The following is a 19,861-nucleotide window of genomic DNA, read 5'->3' as shown; positions in this document are numbered from 1 at the left end:
CTATCCACGACTGTGGATTACGTTTAGTGTCTGGAGCTTTTTACACCAGCCCTGTGGAAAGCCTTTATGCTGAGACTGCTGAACCTCCGCTGTCCAATCGGTGAGCAGTCCTTATGAGTCATTATGCTAGCCATCTGTCTTCCATGCCCGCTAATCCGGCCCATGACATTTTTTTTTCGACGCCTCCCTGGATGTAGGGTATGAAGGCCGCCCTTCCTCCCTACTACCACCGGGAGTCCGCTTCCATCAACTGCTCCATTCTCTTTCTTTCCACTTTCCTAAAACCTTCTTGACAACTTGGGGTACAGCACCGCCTTGGCTCCGTCCCCAGATCTGCCTGCTCCGTGACCTTTGTAAATTTCCCAAGGATGGTACCTACCCATTCACTTGTTTATCGTCGGGCATTTGCTGCTCTATGTGCACAAATGAAGGAAGCCACATTTATTTACACTGATGGCTCGAAAACATCGTTAGGTGTAGGGCGTGCCTATATTGTTGGCGACACCCCACTTCGATTTCGGGTTCCCGACCAGTGTTCGGTTTATACTGCGGAGCTTTACACTGTTCTCCAGGCTGTCCAATACATCCGCCGCCATCAGCAGGTACAGTATGTTATCTGTTCAGATTCTCTCAGCGCTCTCCTCAGTCTCCAAGCTCTCTACCCTGTCCACCCTCTGGTCCACCGGGTTCAGAACTGCCTGTGCTCACTCCATTTGGGGGCGTCTCGGTGGCGTACCTCTGGCTCCCAGGACACGTTGGCATCTGTGGAAACGAGGCGGCCGATATAGCGGCCAAGGCTGCAGTCTCTCTTCTTCGGCCAGCTATTCGATCGATTCCTTTCACTGATCTATGGAGCATTTTATGTCATCGTGTTGTTCTTTTATGGCACGCACACTGGTAGACACTTCCCCATAATGGAACCTTCTCTACCCAGCGGTTCCTACCCCTGCAACCGACCCCACTGCAAAATCGGCCCCATGCATCCCCCCACAACCACCTACTCCAGCCCCACTACTGGTAAAACAAACAATTCAAGGCATGGCAACATGTGAAACTACACATGTCATTTATCAGCTGACATGCCTGCACTGCACAGCCTTTTACATTGGTATGACAACAACTAAACTGGCTGAGCGCATGAATGGACACAGACGAACTGTCCGCCTAGGAGATGTCCAATACCCAGTAGCGGAGCATGCCCTCCAGCATAATTCTAGGGACCTAGGAACCTGCGTATGTGCCATTTGGATTCTTCCACCCAACACCAGTCCCTCTGAACTGTGGAGATGGGAACTTGCACTCCAACACATCCTTTCATCCCACCATCCCCCTGGACTGAACCTACGTTAACCAACCTCACTCCCATTTACTCTTCAATCTTCTCCTCTTTCCCTTTCCTCTTTAGCCATTCATGCATCTTTTCATCCTACATCTTTATACTATATACCTCTTTACTTCTGTATGCATCCTCTTTGGTTTGAAGCTGGCACAGTACCTACAGTAGAATATCTTTGGCTTCCCTCTGACAACCATGCCTCCATCCTTGCTACCCTCCCTGTTTTCCTTTCCCTGTTGCTTCATAACCTGGGTTGTGAGTAACTAAATCCACTTTCCTTTCTTCCCTTTCTTTCCCCTCTCTCCTCCCTGATGAAGGAACATTTATTCTGAAAGCTAGGAACTTAAATTTTCGGTTGTTTTTTGTGTATCTATCGGCTGTACTGAGCTGAGGTAAGTACTGGCCAGCCCCTCTATCTCTTTGTTAGTATTTGTTTCACAAATTATTGAATATTCATCTTGACACCCAATCAAACTAAAATACTCACATGAACTAAACCAATATAAATTCATGGGTGTAAGACTGAACGAATACGAAATGGAATGACCATATAGGCTCAGCTGTGGATAAAGCAGATGACAGACTTTAGTTCATTAGCAGAATACTATGGAATGCAATCAGTCTACAAAAAATTTGTGTAACACGACCTAGAATATCATTCAAGTGTGTGGGACTCATGCCACATAAGATTCATAGGGGATATGGAGTATATACAAAAAAGGGCAGCATGAATTGTCACAGTTTTGTTTGACTCGTGGAAGAGTGTCATGGAGATGCTAAAGAAAATGAACTGGCATATGCTTGAAGATAGTTTCTGCCTATCCCTAGAAAGGCAACTTACAAAGTTTCAAGAACCCATTCTAAGTGATGTATCTTGGATATATACTACAAATTCCTATGTATTTTTCTTCCAGGTATGGACGGAAGCCTAATAACTAGTACAATGGTAAATACCCTCCGACATGCACTTCTATATTGGTCTCCAGAGTATGGATGCAGATAAAGGAGCTGTTGGAAGATGATTCTATTACTGGTTGTCAAATAATATAAAACACCCCTATTTTTAAGGGCAAGTTGAAATGAGTTGTTAATTAAAAGATACCTTTTTTTCCCTGCATATGGTGGCCCATATGAACCATGGACCTTACCATTGGTGGGGTGGCTTGCGTGCATCAACGATACAGATAGCCATACCGTAGGTGCAACCACAACGGAGGGATACCTGTTGAGAGGCCAGACAAATGTGTGGTTCCTGAAGGGGAGCAGCAGCCTTTTCAGTAGTTGCAGGGGCAACAGTCTGGATGATTGACTGATCTTGCCCTATAACACTTACCAAAATGGCCTTGCTGTTGTGGCACTGTGAACGACTGAAAGCAAGGGGAAACTACAGCAGTAATTATTCCCGAGGGCATGCAGCTTTACTGTATGATTAAATAAATGATGATGGCATCCTCTTGGGTAAAATATTCCGGAGGTAAAATAATCCCCCATTTGGATCTCCAGGCGGGGACTACTCAAAAAAACTGGCATTCTACGGACCGGAGCGTGGAATGTCAGATCCCTTAATGGGGCAGGTAGGTTAGAAAATTTAAAAAGGGAAATGGATAGGTTAAAGTTAGATATAGTGGGAATTAGTGAAGATCGGTGGCAGGAGGAACAAGCCTTTTCGTCAGGTGAATACAGGGTTATAAACACAAAATCAAATAGGGGTAATGCAGGAGTAGGTTTAATAATGAATAAACAAAAATAGGAGTGCAGGTAAGCTACTACAAACAGCATAGAGAACGCATTATTGTGGCCAAGATAGACACAAAGCCCATGCCTACTACAGTAGTACAAGTTTATATGCCAACTAGCTCTGCAGATGAAGAAATTGATGAAATGTACGATGAGATAAAAGAAATTATTCAGATAGTGAAGGGAGATGAAAATTTAATAGTCACGGGTGACTGGAATTCGACAGTAGGAAAAGGAAGAGAAGGAAACTTAGTAGGTGATATGGATTGAGGCTAAGAAATGAAAGAGGAAGCCACCTGGTAGAATTTTGCACAGAGCATAACTTAATCATAGCTAACATTTGGTTCAAGAATCATGAAAGAAGGTTGTATACATGGAAGAACTCTGGAGATACTAAAAGGTTTCAGACAGATTATATAATGGTAAGACAGAGATTTAGGAACCAGGTTTTAAATTGTAGGACATTTCCAGGGGTAGATGTGGACTCTGACCACAATCTATTGGTTATGGCATGTAGATTAAAACTGAAGAAACTGCAAAAAGGAGGGAACTTAAGGATATGGGACCTGGATAAACTGAAAGAACCAGAGGTTGTAGAGAGTTTCAGGGAGAGCATAAGGCAACAATTGACAGGAATGGGGGATACAAATACAGTAGAAGAAGAATGGGTAGCTTTGAGGGATGAAGTAGTGAAGGCAGCAGAGAATCAAGTAGGTAAAAAGACGAGGGCTAGTAGAAATCCTTGGGTAACAGAAGAAATATTGAATTTAATTGATGAAAGGAGAAAATATAAAAATGCAGAAAATTAAACAGGCAAAAAGGAATAAAAACGTCTCAAAAATGAGATCGACAGGAAGTGCAAAATGGCTAAGCAGGGATGGCTAGAGGACAAATGTAAGGATGTAGAGGCTTATCTCACTAGAGGTAAGATAGATACTGCCTACAGGAAAATTAACGAGACCTTTGGAGAGAAGAGAACCACGTGTATGAATATCAAGAGCTCAGATGGCAACTGAGTTATAAGCAAAGAAGGGAAGGCAGAAAGATGGAAGGAGTATATAGAAGGTTTATACAAGGGCGATGTACTTGAGGACAATATTATGGAAATGGAAGAAGATGTGGATAAAGATGAAATGGGAGATACGATACTGCGTGAAGAGTTTGACAGAGCACTGAAAGACCTAAGTCGAAACAAGACCCCCGGAGTAGACAACATTCCATTAGAACTACTGACAGCATTGGGAGAGCCAGGCCTAACAAAACTCTACCATCTGGTGACCAAGATGTATGAGGCAGACGAAATTCCCTCACACTTCAAGAAGAATATAGTAATTCCAATCCCAAAGAAAGCAGGTGTTGACAGCTTAATAAGTTTAATAAATCACAGCTGCAAAATACTAATGCGAATTCTTTACGGACGAATAGAAAAACTGGTAGAAGCTGACCTCTGGGAAGATCAGTTTGGATTCCATAGAAATGTTGGAACACGTAAGGCAATACTGACCCTACGACTTATCTTAGAAGAAACATTAAGGAAATGCAAACCTATGTTTCTAGCATTTGTAGATTTAGAGAAAGCTTTTGACAATTTGGACTGGAATACTCTTTTTCAAATTCTGAAGGTGGCAGGGGTAAAATACATGGAGCAAAAGGTTATTTACAATTTGTACAGAAACCAGATGGCAGTTATAAGAGTCGAGGGACATGAAAGCGAAGCAGTGGTTAGGAAGGGAGTAAGACAGGGTTGTAGCCTCTCCCCGATGTTATTCAATCTGTATATTGAGCAAGCAGTAAAGGAAACAAAAGAAAAGTTTAGAGTACATATTAAAATCCATGGAGAAGAAATAAAATCTTTGAGGTTTGCCGATGACATTGTAATTCTGTCAGAGACAGCAAAGGACTTGGAAGAGCAGTTGAACAGAATGGACAGTGTCTTGAAAGGAGGCTATAAGATGAACATCAACAAAAGCAAAACGAGGATAATGAAATGTAGTCGAATTAAGTGGGTAAAGCTGAGGGAATTAGGTTAGGAAATGAGACACTTAAAGTAGTAAAGGAGTTTTGCTATTTGGGGAGCAAAATAACTGATGATGGTCGAAATAGAGAGGATATAAAATGTAGACTGGCAATGGCAAGGAAAGCGTTTTTGAAGAAGAGAAATTTTTTAACATCAAGTATTGATTTAAGTGTCAGGTAAACGTTTCTGAGAGTATTTGTATGGAGTGTAGCCATGAATGGAAGTGAAACATGGACGATAAATAGTTTAGACAAGAAGAGAATAAAAGCTTTCAAAATGAGGTGCTACAGAAGAATGCTGAAGATTAGATGGGTAGATCACAATTAATGAGGAGGTATTGAATAGAATTGGGGAGAAGAGGAGTTTGTGGCACAACTTGACTAGAAGAAGGGATCAGTTGGTAGGACATGTTCTGAGGCATCAAGGGATCATCAATTTAGTACTGGAGGGCAGCAGGGAGCGTAAAAATCGTAGAGGGAGACCAAGAGATGAATACATTAAGCAGATTCAGAAGGATGTAGGCTGCAGTAGGTACTGGGAGATAATGAAACTTGCACAGGATAGAGTAGCATGGAGATCTGCATCAAACCAGTATCAGGACTGAAGACCACAACAACAACAACAACAACAACAACAACATTAGTGGTAATGTACGAATGCAGAGTCTCGCGGCGATAACATTGAATAAAATGTTCTCGGGTTTCCAACCGTGTCAATTGGTTAGAACTACATGAGCTTTCAGCCAAGCACTCCTTGGCCATTGTCAAGTGTTATGACTGCCAGTGGGCTGTTGGTGCGCCCTTATATATGCTAGCTGCCGGCTGTGACGTCACTGGTGTCCGTGACATTGCCATATATGGGCATGTTTTGAGTCGGCATTCGATGTGCCCTCTTCAACCGCGCAAACGCTGGATCCCACACAGCGCTGAGCTGTAAGCCACCGTCTCTATTCAAGGTGGTTGTGGTAATTTTTATTTCAATAGCTTCTGGTATTAAACTGTCCCAGAAGCCGTTTGTGCGAGCCACGACAGAGGTATCGTCAAATTTTATGTGGTGACCGTTTTCTAATGCATACTCAGCTAACGCCGATTTCTCTGGATAGCATAGGCGATAATACCTCTCATGTTCTTTCCTGCATTGTTCCACAGTGCGCACTTTTTGTCCGATGTACTTCTGGCCACTCTTACAAGGTATTTCATATACACCAGGTGTTCCGAGACCTACAGCGTCTTTAACTTGTCTCAGTAATTGACGGATTTTTGTTGGAGGTTTGAAGATCGATCTGATCTTGTGTCTTTTCAGGAGGATATTTCATCGTGCCAGCTTTGCATTATTACGAGAAAGGATTCACAACACTAGGCAAAAGCTGGATGCAAATGGATGCGCTCTTATGGCCTTGCACCTGCAGTTATCAAGAACACTCACAGCTTTGGACTGGGAATGGGTCGACGCTGCTACGGTTTCTCAATAGACGTCAGCACAGAAACGAACTACAGAGAAGCAGAAAGGAAAGTTCTGCTGCCTTTCGCAACAACAACATGGTGCCGATCACAGATCTTCAGAATGCACCGTCATCAACTTGACGGCGAGACATATAGACGCGGGTGCTATGTCGGCACTTAAGAAAGGACTCCATTTCGCACCTTCACCGCGGGACATTCCGGTCTGTGAAATAATAAGCGGTGTTGAACAGGCAGTCCACAAGCTCTCACATGAAACAGCGGATGAAATACAGCGAGAAACCAGCCGTATACTGACAAAGGCGAAGTTACCAGCATCCAACATGACCAGGGCTGAGCGCAACGGCCTTCGAGCACTACGTAATGACGACAGCATTGTGGTACTTCCCGCTGACAAGGGCAATGCCACCGTAATTATGGAGTTCGAGGACTATGATATGAAGACCTGTATGCTACTGAATGAAGATACTTATCAGAAGCTTCCACGCGACCCGACATCAAGAATAGTAAGAAAAACATCAGAACTTCCTAAGCGATCTTCAGTGGAAGACAGTGTAGTTAAGAATCTTGTCCCACAGGCACCTAGACCACCTACTGCTTATAGTTAACTGAAGATACACAAGGACGGGACACCATTTCGCCTTATTGTGTCCACAATAGGTTCTCCAACATACAAGCTGGCGAAGGACTTGGCCAAGCTCCTCACTCCACATGTGGGACACAACGAACATCATAAAAAACTCAGCAGAATTTATCAGCAGAATCAACCGTCTGTGCCTTAGTGAGGACAATATTATGGTCAGTTTTGATGTAGTGGTGCTGTTTTCGAATGTGCCTATCAAAGATTCTCTGGATCTAATTTCCCAGTACTTTGTAAGTGACGTGGTCGAGCTATTTAGGCACACTCTTACGTCATCCTACTTCATGTACAACGGCCAGTATTACGATCAGACAGACGGCGCAGCAATGGCTAGCCCGTTGGCTCCAGCTGTTGCAAACCTTTTCATGGAGAACTTTGAGGATATTGCCATAGATACTGCGCCATTGAAGCCTAAGTGTTTCTTTCGATACGTTGATGACACGTTCGTCATTTGGCCACATGGACGCGAGAAATTAGACGAGTTTTTGGAACACCTCAATGGCATCACCAGTAATATCCAGTTCACCATGGAGGTGGAAAAAGATAATGCATTGAACTTCCTCGACGTCCTTGTCCACCGTAAACGAAATGGGTGCCTTGGCCACAGCGTCTACAGAAAACCCACACACACATATCTGTACCTGCACGCTACCAGCCATCATCATCCAGCACAGAAGCGCACAGTGTTACAAACATTGGTGCATCGTGCAAGAGTAATATCAGACGACGACAACCTGCCCCACGAACTGAGCCACCTACGCAAGGTTTTCAGGAAGGACGGCTACAGCGCCCATCAAGTGGAAAAAGTTATTTCTGGGAAATATCAGAATAAGACCAGCGACGAAGAGCAGGAACAGAAACTTGCTTCCGTCAATTACTGAGACAAGTTAAAGACGCTGTAGGTCTCAGAACACCTAGTGTTTACAAAATACCTTGTGTGTGGGGCCAGAAATACATCGGACAAACAGTGTGCACTGTGAAACAACACAGGAAAGAACATGAGAGGTATTATCGCCTATGCTATCCAGAGAAATCGGCGTTAGCTGAACATGCATTAGAAAACTGTCACCACATAAAATTTGACGATACCTCTGTCATGGCTCGCATAAACGGCTTCTGGGACAGTTTAATACAGGAAGCTATTAAAATAAAAATTACCACAACCACCCTGAATAGAGACGGTGGCTTACAGCTCAGCCCTGCGTGGGATCCAGCGATTGCGCGGTTGAAGAGGGCACATCGAACGCCAACTCAAAACGTGCCCATATATGGCAATGTCACGGACACCAGTGACATCACAGCCGACAGCTAGCGTATATAAGGGTGCACCAACAGCCCACTGGCAGTCCTAACACTTGACAATGGCCAAGGAGTGCTTGGCCGAAAGCTCATGTAGTTTTAACCAATTGACGTGGTTGGAAACCCGAGAACATTTTATTCAACATTAGTGGTAGTAAATATTTGTATAACAGTACAGAATATGCCAATCATATATTTTCATTACATTTATAGTATGATGTTGTTGCAAATGAACAAACAATGATGATGTCCAAGACAGTAAATTTATTACACAAAGTTGAAGATTATTATTTTGGGAACTGATGCACAACCTCAAACTGAGAAGGGATAGAGGCAGGAAACTTGGTATGTCCTTTTCAAAGGAACCATCACAGCACTTTCAAAACAGATTTATAGAACTTGTGGTAAACTTAAATATGAATGACCAAGCACAGATTTCAGTTACTATCATCTATAATGCAAATCCAGAATCCTGCCACTGCGCCACCATGATAAGTAACTGCTGGGATTAACTGACACTATCAATACTACTTTACCAAATCACAATCAAACTGCCATCTTTCAATTTAAACTTTACTTCAAAACTTACATTATAAAAAATAGTACAGCTGCAAATAAAATTGTCACTGTTCTGTTTTCTTCCTGTTTGCACCTGACATCACACGCTTATTATAATTACGTCACAGAACGAAACCAACAAGCAGTATAGATAGGTCGAGCTGACCTCTCTGTTGGAGTGAGTGTGGGCAGCCATCAGTCGAAGCAATGTTTCTCTGATGCTCATAGATTGGCAACATGTCAGTTTCGCATTGCCAGTGGGATCTCAGTTTCATGTAAGCAACAAGAAGTAAGGAAAGAGGCCATGTATTCCTACAAGTAGCAATGAAATTTGTACCCTTGGTTGGGACCTATTAGTACAGCTTAAATTGAGAATGTGACAACACTCCTTTACCTTTTGCTTCACAATACATTATCTGTTCCCTGCTCTCTCACATGCTGCATACAACCAACAGTTTGCACACCCTCTTTCATACCAGTCTAACCATATGGCAAGCATTGACAACGTTGATGTGCAAAACATGTAAGTGCACCACTGGCCTTGATCTAGATTTTTACTGTTTTTTCTTTTTTCCAGCAAGTACATAAATGTAACTACAGGCATCAGAATATGTACAAAAGAAAAACAAGATTGTTAAACACATTACAGCAGATCACGGTTAAACTACCACGTGTCAACCAAACACTGACTTTAGGTTGGTCTACAGAGCAGTCTGTCACTGAAACTTCCACTTTTAAAAAATGCTAATAATGATGTCACTGGTCAAAGAAAAATTGCAGCATTATGAACTCACTATACCAACTTAACCACCACTAATTCCTTTAAAAGATACATCACTGAAATGAAATACGAGTTGCTGCAAGTTGGTGATAATGAAAAACCATCTAAATGAGTACAGGAGGACAAATACCTTTTAAATTAACCCCAACAGGTTGTCACAATTAAGGAACAGGTGTCTCTTGACTGTTCTTTGTACAAGAGTGGCCAAAACACAAAAAAAGGACCATGGTGTAATGGAAGAACTTTTCTCAACACACTACCATATGGTGTGATGTGTAAGCTAAAAAGTAACAGTCTTAATTAAACGTAAAAGAGTATCTTATGACTACATTCTGAGTATTATGTTTACAACTTTTATAATTTTTATTGTAAACCTAGCCTATTCATCCCATTTTTCCATGCATAAACAAATAAGTATGAAACAAAGCTGGTTACAAACTAACAAAAACAGAATACCTTTAATAAACTGTATGAAATTGAGAGTATTATTATTATGAAGTTCCAAGCCTCCCATCTTGTCCAGTAAGTCTCTCCAGGCCAAATTTTCCACAATTCTTCCCTTTTCCCAAGTCTCGTCAGTCCTTTCCCTTCATCTCTCTTTGTTCCCCTTCAACCCATCTGCCATAAGGAGGAGTCACTGGCTCCAAAAGCTTGCACATTCCCTTAACTATTAAGCATGTTTCCTCACATTGCTGCTTAAGAGTAGATTTTTTTTGTCCCGCCAATAGTATTTTACTATAATACTTTAATGTCATTTATAAAGAGAAAAAAAACTAAATGCTGTGTTGGATAGCTAAAAGAGAAAGAGGAAAAATTAGTTTCATTGGCTAATACCAGCATTGAAAATAAAGTAATTTTTGAATTACCTGTCCTAGAGACTACTAAATATCATCAGCAATAATATTTTGGAGAAAATATTCTTTGATTGTTTTCATTGTTATATTAGCTCACACCTATCCAGTTACTTTTAACTTTAATTCTTCAGGTTCCATGCTACTACGTAAGTGAAAGCAACTTAATCATGGAATAAGTCATCAACGCACAGTTCACAGAAAGCTGATAAAAATTAAAAAAAAAAAAAAAGACTATAGAAACATAAAAATAATAATACAATTTTAGTATATGCAACAAATAATGTGATTCTGTCTAAATTAATGGAAGGAATTCTGTCTAGTGTTCACTGTTGAAAAAAGGTGGAGATTAGTGTTTAATGTCCCATCAACAAAGAGGTCATTAGAGATGGAGCACAAGTTCGGATTAGGAAAGGATGGAGAAGGTAATAGGCCATGCTGTTTTAGAAGAACTCCCCGGCACTTGCCTGAAGCCTGATTTAGGGAAATCACAGAAAACCTCTATCAGGATGGCCGGACGTGGGTTTGAACCAACGTCCTCCCAAATGAGAGACCAATGTGCTAACCATTGCTTCACTGATGAATATGGCAGCCCATTTTGAATGAGTCCAAACACCATTAACCACAAATCATATGAGGAAGTATGTCTACAGGAATGACAGACTTAATTGCAAGAAGTTTGAACAACACTCTGCACAAAGTCCATAAACTTAAACAGCAGACTGTTCTGACAGCTCTTTTCTTTGCTCAGAAAAAACACTATGAATGCAGTGTTTCCCTAAAAAATAACAACATAGAACATAGTGGAGTGAACTTATATAAAGTAACTAAGCTTTTTGCATTCCAGTGTCAGTACAGTTTGTACACAAAATTCTGAAAATGGTAATCTCAACAGAGCTTTTCACCACTTACAGTGTTTGTCTACACTCATTATTGAGTCAGCTTCTCATAGTAAAATACTGCTTCTGCAAGAGTGTCATTTCCAAAACTGTGCCTAGTGTGTTTTTTCACAATTTAGTGTCAATCCATTTTCTGCTGACATCTTCATTACACTATTTAATAATTTACATTAAAATTAAATGTCTTTGACAATGACACTTGTGTAAGACTATGAGGACCTGAGAGAATATGGTACAGAAGTAACCCAAATAACAAGACATTTAATTGAAAACCAGAGCAGTCTACAAGGGCACTACCATAGAAATTCATCATGTCCCGGGAATTATGGGACATCTAGTTTTCCTCTAGCAAGGCAAGGTATTCAGTGACAATAGAGCATTGTACGCTACGTATAAACTGAAGTAGGTAGTGTACTTATTAAGACCTCAACATTTAGAAGGATGGAGGTTGATGCTTTGTGCAGCTATACTAATTTAGGTTTTGTTAAATCGTCTGACGCAAATGCTTGGAGACTCATTAAACATGTTTGTATATACAGGATGAACTGGTACACCACCAACAAGCTTTCGGATGAAAATAAAAGGAACTAGTTTCAAAATTCCACAGTCACTTTAGTAGAGCATTTATTCAGATAGCCAGTTTCAGCAAAAATATGTTGCCATCTTTGGATCTTGTGCACTAGACTTCAAAGCGTCTCGTGTATAATAATGTGTGTCACATAATAAACAGATATTCCAAGAATACGCATAATACATTATACCGGCATATCACAGGTAAAACAATCATTATATAAAATATCACACACAGTACATCAAATGCACATATTCAGGCTCATTTACAGTCTTTGCATGGCTTAAAGCAAGCATGAGCTCTGAAATGCCAATATAATATGGCAGCCATGTTCCTGGAATGTCTATTATGTGACACAAATTATTGTACACGTGAATGAGATGCTTTGAAGCATACTGCATGAGATCCAAAGATGACAAAATAGTTTTGCCTAGACTAGTAGTCTGAAAAAAATTCAAAGCGATCATGGCATTTTGAAGACAGTTACTTCTATTTTCACATCTATCTACACCACACCTAGAGTGGCATAATGTCAAGCATACACAAACTTTCAAATTTTGTTCCAAGATATCTTCCGAGTATTTTGGAATATGGGACCCACAGTCTTCAGCAGCTTATTACAGTTATTGCATTTCATTTGGTTTTTTGCCCCAGTTACCATTTTATTGCACTGAAAATACTGAACAACCATGCCAATGTCTATGATATGCACTGTATGTCATGTTTGTGAACGAACTTGTTCCATTCACTCATGGCATTTGCTATTCTCAACACTAATGCCCACTTTACTCTTCGTTCTAGAGTAGCATTTAGTATTGCTCAGTTATCTCAGGTTTGTTTTTCTGGCTATGTTGGTTGCACCTTAACAGTGATACACAGCAGTGTAGATAGGTTTACCGATGAACGACTGGTAGACACATATGCACCACGACGACACTATGCCGAGATATTTCTGCAGTGACAGCAGCGATATCACAGCACTTTTGGATTTGTGGGTTGTTGCATTACTCTTCGTGTTGTGTTGTACATTTTCGTAATAGCATATTACAGGGTATTCAATTTACTGAAAGTGTTTTCAAAGAAGCAAAGGCAGTTGTGATACCAAACTGAATAATTACTATTGCTCAGTAAAAAGCTGCTGGAGACCATGGGCTCCTTATCTCAAAATTCTCATATGGTATCCTCGAACAACCTCGAAGTTTTTCTGTGGAGTTAGGGTTCACCCTGTATTTCTAATCTGTACATCTGTTTCATGCTTTCTCCTTGTATCAACGCAAAACATGCATCATAAAAATGATCCATGGAGTAATGAATTATAATACCACAGCTCCTATTATGTGCGTTATACCTACTGTTACATGTAGATGTTACAACATAATAGTAGCATTTTTCATAGTATACAGTTGGAGGGCCACCAGATCGTAATATGTTAGGGTACCCTGATTTCACAATTCGTAACAAGTACATGCTGAGACTTTACCCTTTCTTCCACGGCAAATGCATATGCGTAACTGACTGCCGCCACAGTTTGATTGCTCTGGTATTTCGTGATTCGATACAGCTGCAGCACACACGCCACTTGCCATGCAGCTACAGATGTCCTGCTCTCACCAAAAGTTTCACCGTAATGTAAAAGTAAAAACAAAATATATGATGCTAAAACCGCGGTCTTTCGAATGAAATATCGCCGACCACTTACTATTTTCGATGCTGAACGACGTTTAACAACATTTTGTTTTGAGTGGCCTTCATGCTCCTGATACAGCTGACTTTTCTGTGGCCACCTTCCTGTCACTCATCATGTTCCACAACAAACAATGTTTCGCTTCGTCCAAGGAACTTCAAACACGCATCGACTTGTCAGTGGCCTTCGAGTGAGTCACAGCTCGTTATGTGGAAACACCTGTTGTTATCTAATCGACTGGTGGAACTACAGATAAAGAGTTTGTGAAGCATTTGCGTCTAGAATATTTGTGCAGTATTATATCTTTGTTGGGTCATTTAATATTCTGTCCTACAAGACCTACTACATGATAATGAAAAAGTGTGATATTTTAGGCTAATATGAAACTAAGACTGCACTTAACATTGTAATAAATCGTATTGTTTAGGTGTAGCTGGCAGTTTCTTTCTTTGCCAGTGCAATAATTCTGTAAAACTTTTTTGCGCAAGCTTTCAGCGTAACTGTTGACTTGCTGACAAGAGAGCACGCGACAGGAATGCGACTGACATGCTCTCTACAATATAATAGTACGCGCTGTTCTAAAAACATTTTCAAGTATGAAATTACTTTGTAACTGTGACTGACATGAAGAGATTCGAGCGGCGTAAATCTACTAAATCGTATCATCTCTTTAAAGTACTGATCACAGTCTAACTAGACTGTGGTATTGATACTGTAATTCTGGAATAACATCGGTTAAATTCTCTACCTGTACGTAAACAGCATCAGTGAGTGTTGTACCAATATTTTATTAATACTGGTACTGTCTATGCAGCTACTAAAACGCATTTTTATTCATTATACATGTCTCGTTTTATTTGGTTAAAACATCACCCACAGTCTATGTGTAGAGGATAAAGCAATAAGAGGATAACTCCTTAACATGCATCTCAGCTCTCACACCTATAAGCCCCCCTAACTATAACTCGCACTCTTATCACTGTAAGTTGTGCATTCCCATCCACTCCCACTTGCCCATTCTCACTCACTCATTGAGCACAACTCATTATCCTATCTCTTTGTGTGTCTCTAACTGTCACTGTCTCACAGTCATGATGTCCTTCATTCTGTCCTACTGCTACTGTCTCCTCTCACTGCCACAGTCTCCCACCTACCCCCCCCCCCCCCCCCCCCCATCTCTCTCTCTCTCTAGGCTACTATGAAACTAAGAGTGCACTTAAATTATTAAGTAGTCAACATTGTAATAAATCGTATTGTTTAGGTGTAGCTGGCAGTTTCTTTCTTTGCCAGTGCAATAATTCTGTAAATCTTTTTTGCCTAAGGTTTCAGCCAAGACCGCCTACGATTTATTGTAGGCGGTCTTGAATAGGTGGTCTTGTTTCAGCGTAACTGTTGACTTGTTGTTAATGTCCGCAGCTGACAAGAGAGCGCGCGACAGGAAAGCTACTGAAATGCTCTCTGCAATATGATAGTACACACTGTTCTACAAACATTTTCAAGTATGAAATTACTTTGTAATTGTCACTGACTTAAGAGATTCGAGTGGCGTAAATGTACTAAGTCTAACTAGACTGTGGTACTAATACCACAGTCATGTTAGTCTGTGCTGATACTGTAATTCTGAAATAACATCTGTTAGATTCTCTACCTGTACGTAAACAGCATCAGTGAGTGTTGTACCAATATTTTATTAATACTGGTACTGTCTATGCAGCTCGTAAAATCCATTTTTATTCATTATAAACTTCTCGTTTTATTCGATTAAAACATCACCCACAGTCTATGTGTAGAGGATAGTCAGGCTACAAATCCTGTAGAGACTACTTCAAAAATTATAATTTACTGACTTTTTATTCAGTATATATTCTTAAGAGCATTATGTTTGTAAAAAAGAATGATGGACAAAGCACAATGAATAAAGAGATTCATAATTACAATACACGAGATATGTGATTATCATATGATACTAAGTAGTGAATGAGCTACAGAACATGTTCCACTTGATGATCGCAGATACTTCCGTAATAATATAAAACAACTCCATGGGCATTTTTTAAAGGCAAATTTAAACAGTTATTATAATTAAGAGAAAAATGCTCCTATTAGAGCACAAAGAAGGCGAATATGCTCCTGTTTAGCAACAGACTGACTGAAAAGTGGGGTACCATCTGCCTCATTATACCTTCCTCAGCACCTTTTTAAAAATTTTCGCGTTCTTTTTAACATGCATCTCAGCTCTCACACCTATAAGCCCCCCTAACTATAACTCGCTCTCACCCACAACTCTATCGCTGCAAGTTGTGCATACCCATCCACTCCCAATTGTCCATTCTCACTCACTCATTCAGCACAACTTATTGTCTTTCTTTGTGTGTCTCTAACTGTCGCTGTCTCACAGCCATAGTCTCCTTCATTCTGTCCTACTGCTACTGTCTCCTCTCACTGCCACAGTCTCCCCCCCCCCCCCCCTCTCTTACTACCACTGTTTCATTCATTCCTTCCCACTGCTGCTGTCTCTTCTCACTGTCACCCTCTCTCTCTTCCTCGTTGTCATTGTCATAGACTCTGTCTCTATTATCACTGGCTCTCACCCACTTGACTTTCCACTTCATTTATTCCTTTCCGACTGGCACTGTCTTCCTCTCTCTTAGCGTACAAATGGCGAATACGTTCACATGCCAAAGTTTTTGGGAAAACTTTTAAGGGTGCTGGAGAAGGTAGAAGTAGCATCCCACGTTTCAGGCCAGGCGAGGAGGCGCAGTGGTAGCACACTGGACTCGCATTGGGGACGACGACAGTACAATTCAGCGTCTGGCCATCCTGATTTAGGTTTTCTATGGTTTCCCTAAATCGCTCCAGGTATGTGCTGGGATGGTTCCTTTCAAAGGGCACGGCCGACTTCCTTCCTCATCCTTCCCTAATCCGATGAGACCGATGACTTCACTGTTTGGTCTCTTCACCCAAAACAACCCAAACCCAACCCCACTTTTCAGCCAGAGTATTTTATTAAGCAGGAGCATAGTCGCCTTTTTTGAGCTCCAATAGATGCGTTTTTCCACTGGTTCTCTTATTTTCCTGGCTACAGCCGAACATGTCACTCATTTGATAGTTTACTTCTTTGAAATTGAAATAATACAAAATTAATTTTACATCTCAGGCTGAATTTTAAGTCCACGAAAATTTTGCATGTGTTTCAGTACTACGAGGTTCCCAGAACCATTCTGATGATAACAGGACACTTTACGGCATATTTCTTTGTGCTGTGTTGCTTGCCTTGTACCAGATTAGTTCCAGTGTAACATCAAGCACCAGCACATTGGCATGGAACATAATCACAAAGAAGGCTGTGAGATGACGTCAGCTAATAGTACGCTAACTAGGACTGTACCACAAAAGGAGCAGCCTCTATCTGAAGAGAAATAAGTGACACACCAGATAGCTTCAGCTGCAAAAGTAGAGCCACGCCAGAACACGCAATAGAAGATGCACTAGAAGAGCCGCACTACAAGACGAGCCATCATCCTAATTGTTTATCTGAGACTTGTGCCTCATATCAGTTGCTTGCATGAAAATTGTCTACATCGAAGGACATTGATTATTTGCATGTAGCCAGTTGCTTGAGACCCATCATATAGAAACGAAAGATAAGTATTATCAATTTAACTTATTGTGATACACTCCATTAATAAGATTTGCTTGAATTGTTTAGCCATCTGAGAAAACAGCTTCCTAGGTACCCTATATTACACGAGTGGGTGGGATCCCAAAGGATTTTATGCGCGCTAGTGTACGTGTACAAATAGATTAACTTTGGACCTCTGAATCTCGGAAATGGATATAGATACCAAGAAAATTTTCTTGGTTGTTCGAGGTCGGGATCTTAGGAACAGATTGTAAAAAATACAGCCATTTGCTTTTGTACAGCCGCCTTGGAATCCGCGGCTCGGTTTTGGAAGCCAAAACCCTTGTTTTGTCATGTTATCAATAACGTATAAATATTTTGAAAACGGCAAGATGGCACTTCTGCAGAAATGCCTAGAGAATATACCGCTAAAATTTGAGATATTTCTGCCATTATTTATTATTTAGATTTCGTCTTACACTGGATTTTATGTAAATGTCTTATATGTACAACAGAATTCTTTTTCTCTTGAAATGAATATGAAAGATTGATTGTATCAGATTAGTAGGAAAAAGAAAAATCGGCATTATCTAAATTGTAGGTGCTGAGACAAAAATCAGCATAATCAATGGCTCGTTGCTAACAGCAATGCATGTCCATGCAAAGAAATGCTAGTATTTGCTTTTTCATCCCAGTGACTCTTTAAAAAGTGTTGGGATTCGCAATACCAATTTAAAGTAAATTTAGGTCCTTTAATGTACCATGAGGTGCATTCAAGGAGGCAGCAATGGCAGCCTATGAATCGCATCATCATATTAGTACCGTACCGTCCATCTCAACTCAATGCTCATCATTACAAAAGGCCACAGAAACATTTAAAAATCAAATATTGGAAAAGGAATAGTGATAATATTAAGTAAAAACATTGCCAAATATTATTTGTCTAAGTATTACAGGGATAAAAAAACCATCTTATGCTGACAGTTTGGGTAGAAAAAGTGGCCACAAGCAAAGTGTGTTACTGAAAGGTGACCAAGACCCAACATTTTTTTTCACACAAAATCAGAACGGAATACCATAATAGGGTTTACACATTTTTACAAATACTTATAACATTATCTGAGAATCAGTCAGGCTGTATATGTTTTCTTTTCTATTTTTCTGTTTTTCAGTCGTCTTTAATGATGTAGGCACAGTTGTTTTTGCACTGGATGATGCTATTTAACGAATCATCACTTGGTGTACACACCCAGTTACTTGAGTTAACTGTGGTTTAGTGATTGTTATTGTTACAGTTCATTTGTATTCATAAATTTGAAGAGTGTAGAATATATGTGATAGGAGTATAGAAAATTATACATTGTACTACATTATGAAGCCACCAGTGTGCTACATTGACTCACTGTGTCATGTTGTATGTAACGCAATACAATGATGATGGCTGTATATGTTTTCTTTTCTATTTTTCTGTTTTTCAGTCGTCTTTAATGATGTAGGCACAGTTGTTTTTGCACTGGATGATGCTATTTAACGAATCATCACTTGGTGTACACACCCAGTTACTTGAGTTAACTGTGGTTTAGTGATTGTTATTGTTACAGTTCATTTGTATTCATAAATTTGAAGAGTGTAGAATAGATGTGATAGGAGTATAGAAAATTATACATTGTACTACATTATGAAGCCACCAGTGTGCTACATTGACTCACTGTGTCATGTTGTATGTAACGCAATACAATGATGATGGCATCCTCTTGGGTAAAATATTCCGGAGGTAAAATAATCCCCCATTTGGATCTCCGGGCGGGGACTACTCAAAAAAACTGGCATTCTACGGACTGGAGCGTGGAATGTCAGATCCCTTAATGGGGCAGGTAGGTTAGAAAATTTAAAAATGGAAATGGATAGGTTAAAGTTAGATATAGTGGGAATTAGTGAAGTTCGGTAGCAGGAGGAACAAGCCTTTTCGTCAGGTGAATACAGGGTTATAAACACAAAATCAAATAGGGGTAATGCAGGAGTAGGTTTAATAATGAATAAACAAAAATAGGAGTGCAGGTAAGCTACTACAAACAGCATAGAGAACGCATTATTGTGGCCAAGATAGACACAAAGCCAATGCCTACTACAGTAGTACAAGTTTATATGCCAACTAGCTCTGCAGATGAAGAAATTGATGAAATGTACGATGAGATAAAAGAAATTATTCAGATAGTGAAGAAAGACGAAAATTTAACAGTCATGGGTGACTGGAATTCGACAGTAGGAAAAGGAAGAGAAGGAAACTTAGTAGGTGATATGGACTGAGGCTAAGAATTGAAAGAGGAAGCCACCTGGTAGAATTTTGCAGAGAGCATAACTTAATCATAGCTAACATTTGGTTCAAGAATCATGAAAGAAGGTTGT

General features: G+C 40.3%; 1 protein-coding gene across 2 annotated transcripts in view; it reads right to left on the bottom strand.

Moving 5' to 3' along the window:
• Positions 1-14,125, bottom strand: part of LOC126334676 (transmembrane protein 121B-like) — a 31,257-nt gene extending 17,132 nt beyond the window's left edge. Inside the window, exons 1-2 of one of the 2 annotated variants that reach the window (XM_049997160.1) lie at positions 13,849-14,057; positions 13,630-13,750 (exon numbers count right to left, since the gene is read on the bottom strand). The gene's annotated coding sequence lies outside the window, so the exon portion shown is untranslated. Of the gene's footprint in view, positions 1-13,629; positions 13,751-13,848 lie in introns of both variants that reach the window. The other variant, XM_049997153.1, reaches the window with a different exon arrangement.
• Positions 14,126-19,861: the final 5,736 nt, after the last annotated feature.

Source organism: Schistocerca gregaria, chromosome 1 (genome assembly GCF_023897955.1).
Source record: "Schistocerca gregaria isolate iqSchGreg1 chromosome 1, iqSchGreg1.2, whole genome shotgun sequence".
Classification (NCBI taxonomy): domain Eukaryota; kingdom Metazoa; phylum Arthropoda; class Insecta; order Orthoptera; family Acrididae; genus Schistocerca; species Schistocerca gregaria.
The sequence above is the reverse complement of the archived record's forward strand: the minus strand, read 5'-3'. Positions and strand labels throughout refer to the sequence as shown.